Source organism: Mandrillus leucophaeus, unplaced genomic scaffold (genome assembly GCF_000951045.1).
Source record: "Mandrillus leucophaeus isolate KB7577 unplaced genomic scaffold, Mleu.le_1.0 Scaffold22, whole genome shotgun sequence".
Classification (NCBI taxonomy): Eukaryota; Metazoa; Chordata; class Mammalia; order Primates; family Cercopithecidae; genus Mandrillus; species Mandrillus leucophaeus.
The window spans coordinates 1,386,106-1,391,055 of NW_012102254.1; positions in this window are offsets into that span (position 1 = coordinate 1,386,106).

Sequence of the window (4,950 nt, forward strand, 5' to 3'; positions counted from 1 at the left end):
GCATGGTGGCGCATGCCTGTAATCCCAGCTACTTGGGAGGCTGAAGCAGGAGAATCGCTTGAACCTGGGAGGCAGAGGTTGCAGTGAGCCAAGATGGCACCATTGCACTCCAACCTAGGCAACAAGAGCTAAACTCTGTCTCAAAAAAAAAAAAATTTTTTTTAAAGCACAAAACGTGTCATTTTTCTTTTCAACATCCTCTAAAACTTTCTATCACAGGCTTTGGCCTTACGGACCAACAAAGGGTAGTCTAGAGCCAGACAGCTAGGATTAGAATCCCTTGACTGGGTACAGTGACTCATACCTGTAATTCCAGCACTTCAGGAGGCTGAGGTGGGAGGATTGCTTGAGTCCAGGAGTTCGAGACCACCCTGGGCAACAAAGGGATACCCTGTCTCAAAAATAATTAATCAAAATTGAGGCTTGGGGGAGTGGGTCATTCCTGTAATTCCAGCACTTTGGGATGCCAAGACAGGAGGATCACTTGAGCTCAGGAGTTCAAGACTAGCCTTGGCAACAGAGGGAAACCCCTCTCTACAAAAAATACAAAAATTAACCTCAGCCGGGATGGTGGCTTATACCTATAATCCCAGCACCTTGGGAGGACAAGGCAGGTGGCTCACCTGAAGTCAGGAGTTTGAGACAAGCCTGGCCAACATGGTGAAACCCTGTCTCTACTAAAAATACAAAAATTAGCCAGGTGTGGTGGAGGGTACTGGTAATCCCACCTACTCAGGAGGCTGAGGCAGGAGAATCACTTGAACCTGCGAGGCGGAGGTTGTAGTGAGCCGAGATCATGCCACTGCATTCCAGCCTGGGTGACAACAGCAAAACTCCATCACAAAAACAAAAACAAAAACAAAAACAAAAACACAAGCATGGTGGTGCACACCTGTAGTCCCAGCTACTAGGGAGGCTGAGATGGGAGAATGGCTTCAGCTCAGGAAGTGGAGATTGCAGTGAACCGAGACTGTGCCACTGCACTCCAGCTAGGTGACAGAGCAAGACCCTGTCTCAAAAAAAAAATTTAAAATAATACTTTAAAGAATATCCCAACTCCACATCTTCCTATCCATGTGACCTTGGGCAGGGAACCTTACCTCTCTGTGACTTAGTTTTCTCATTTGTGAAATTAGGAAAATAATAGCAGCCTCTATTGAGTGAAAAAAGCAAACTAGTATTTACAATATAGCCTTTTATCAATGAAAACAGTTTGTGTAAGTGTGTGTGAGTGTGTATAGGTGTATATATAAATATGTATGTTAACTCATTGAAAGGGCCCTGAAAGATATGTACAAAATGCTAACATTTTATTTATTGATTTATTTAATTTTTTTCTGAGGCCTAGCCTAGGAGACAAGGGTAGGTGACAGAGCAAGACCCTGTCTCAAAAGACCCTAGGTGACGCTCTGTCACCTAGGCTGGAGTGCAGTGGCTCTATCTTGGCTCACTGCAAACCCTGCCTCCTAGGTTAAAGCGATACTGCCTCAGCCGGGCACAGTGGCTCACACCTGTAATTCCAGCACTTTGGGAGGTTGAGGCGGGAAGATCACCTGAGGTCAGGAGTTCAAGATCAGCCTGGCCAACATGGTGAAACCACATCTTTACCAAAACATACAAAAATTAGCCGGGCATGGTGGCACGTGCCTGGAATCCTGGTTACCTGGGGGGCTGTGACAGGAGAATCACTTGAACCTGGGAGGCGGAGGTTGCAGTGAGCCAAGATCCTACTACTGCACTCCAGCCTGGGTGAAAGAGTGATATTCTGTCTCTGTCTCACAAAAAAAAAAAAAAAAAAAAAAACAATCCTGCCTCAGCCTCCCAAGTAGCTGGAACTACAGTGGCGTGCCACCCTGCCTGGCTAATTTTTATATTTTTAGAAGAGATGGGGTTTTGCCACGTTTTCCAGGCTGGTCTCAAACTTCTAGGCTCAAGCAATCCTCCCGCTTTGGTCTCCCAAAGTGCTGGGCTAACTCACTGCACCAGTCAAAATGCTAATACTTTATATTCCTATTTTTTCAAATTGGGTTCTTTAATCTATCCAGAATATGTATTTGGTAGGAGATGGGATTTAGATTTATTTTTTCTAATTTGATAATTTTTTTTTCTTTTGAGATGGAGTTTTGCTCTTGTCGCCCAGGCTGGAGTGCAATGGCACGATCCTGGCTCACTGCAACCTCTGCCTCCCAGGTTCAAGCAATTCTCCTGCCTCAGCCTCCTGAGTAGCTGGGATTACAAGCGTGCGCCAACATGCCTGACTAATTTTCATATTTTTAGTAGAGACAGGGTTTACCCATGTTGGCCAGGCTGGTCTTAAACTTCTGACCTCAGATGATCTACCCGCCTCCACCCCCCAAAGTGCTGGGATTACATGCATGAGCCATGGCACCAGGCCTAATTTGATTATTTTTAATCCCAACACCACGTATTAAATAGGTCTTTTTTTTTTTTTAATAGAGTCTCACTCTGTTTCCCAGGCTAGAGTGCAGTGGTGCTATCTTGGCTGACTGCAATCTCTGCCTGCTGGGTTTAAGCAATTCTCCTGCCTCAGCCTCCCAAGTAGGTGGGACTACCGGCACATGCCACCACACCCAGCTAATTTTTGTTTTTTTGTTTCGTTTTGTTGAGATGGAGTCTTGCTTTGTCGTCAGGCTGGAGTGCAGTGGCGCAATCTCAGCTCACTGCAACCTCTGCCTCCCAGATTCAAGTGATTCCCCTGCCTCAGGCTCCCAAGTAGCTGGGATTACAGGCACACACCACCCCACACGGCTAATTTTTTGTATTTTAGTAGAGACGGGGTTTCACCATGTTGGCCAAGGTGGTCTCGATCTCCTGACCTCATGATCTGCCCACTTCGGCCTCCCAAAGTGCTGGGATTACAGGCGTGAGCCACTGTGACTTGCCTAATTTTTGTATTTTTGGTAGATGGTGTTTTACTATATTGGCCAGGCTGGTCTTGAACTCCTGACCTCAGGTGACCCACCCACCTCGGCCTCCCAAAGTGCAGGGATTACAGGCATGAGCTACTGCACCTGACCTTTTTTTAGAGACGGAGTCACACTCTGTCACCCAGGCTGGAGTGGTGGTGTGGCTCGATCTCACCTCACTGCAATCTCTGCCCCTCAGGCTCAAGGGATTCTCATGCCCCAGCCTCCCAAGTAGCTGGGATTACAGGCACATGACATCATGCCTGGCTAATTTTTGTATTTTTAGTACAGACAGGGTTTCACCATGTTGGCCAGGCTTGTCTCAAACTCCTGACCTCAAGTGATTTCCCGCCTTCGCCTCCCAAAGTGCTGGGATTACAGGCGTGAGCCATCGTGCCTGGCCTGAATAGGTCATTCTTTATTCACTATTTATTAACACCTTTATCATCATCTAAATTCCCTTGTATACATGGGTTTGTTATCTGGGCTCTTCGTTCTGTTTTGAAGGTCTGTTTGCCTATTCCCAGTTCAATACTACAATGGGTTTTTTTTTTTTTTGAGATGGAGTCTCGCTCGTCGCCCAGGCTGGAGTGCAGTGGTGCGATCTCAGCTCACTGCAACCTCTGCCTCCCGGGTTCACGCCATTCTTCTACCTCAGCCTCCCAAGTAGCTGGGACTACAGGTGCCTGCCACCATGCCCAGCTAATTTTTTTGTATTTTTAGTAGAGATGGGGTTTCATTGTGTTAGCCAGGATGGTCTCCATCTTCTGACCTTGTGATCCACCCGCCTCAGCCTCCCAAAGTGCTGGGGGATTACAGGCATGAGCCACCGTGCCTTGCCACTACAATGTTTTAATTGTAGCTTCATGGTTTCTGTTTTTAAAAAATTTTGTGTTTTATTTATTTATTTATTTTATTTTTGAGATGGAATCTTACTCTGTCACCCAGGCTGAAGTGCAGTGGCGAGAACTCAGCTCACTGCACACCTCCACCACCTGGGTTCAAGGAATTCTCCTGTCTCAGCCTCCCAAGTAGCTGGGACTACAGGCGCCCATCACAATGCCAGGCTAATTTTTATATTTTTAGTAGAGACAGTGTTTCACCATGTTTGCCAGGCTGGCCTCAAACACCTGACCTCAAGTGATCCGCCTGCCTCGGCCTCCCAGTGTTAGAATTACAGGCATGAGCCACTGTGCCCGGCCAATTATTTATTTATTTTTTGAGATGCAGTCTCGTTCTGTCACCCAGGCTGGAGTGCTCTGGCGTGATCTCGGCTCTCTGAAACCTCTGCCTCCCTAGTTCAAGCAATTCTCCTACCTCAGTCTCCCGAGTAGCTGGGACTACAGGCGCCCATCACAATGCCAGGCTAATTTTTATATTTTTAGTAGAGACAGTGTTTCACCATGTTTGCCAGGCTGGCCTCAAACACCTGACCTCAAGTGATCCGCCTGCCTCGGCCTCCCAGTGTTAGAATTACAGGCATGAGCCACTGTGCCCGGCCAATTATTTATTTATTTTTTGAGATGCAGTCTCGTTCTGTCACCCAGGCTGGAGTGCTCTGGCGTGATCTCGGCTCTCTGAAACCTCTGCCTCCCTAGTTCAAGCAATTCTCCTACCTCAGTCTCCCGAGTAGCTGGGACTACAGGCGGGTGCCACCATGCCCCAATAAATTTTTAGTAGAGATGGGGTTTCACCATGTTGCCAGGCTGGTCTTGAACTCCTTACCTCAGGCGATCCACCTGCCTTGGACTCCTAAAGTGTTGGGATTACAGGCGTGAGCCACTGCAACTGGCTGGTTTATTTTTTCTGTATGGTAGAACAAGATGCCTTGGTTGATTTTTTTTCCTTCAATCAGCTTTCTCAGGTTGAAGCCTTTATTGGTCTTTTTCAAAAATTTCTGGCTGGGCACGGTGGCTCACGCCTGTAATCCCAGCACTTTGGGAGGCCGTAGGCGGGTGGATTACGAGGTGAGGAGATCGAGACCATCCTGGCTAACACAGTGATACCCCATCTCTACTAAAAA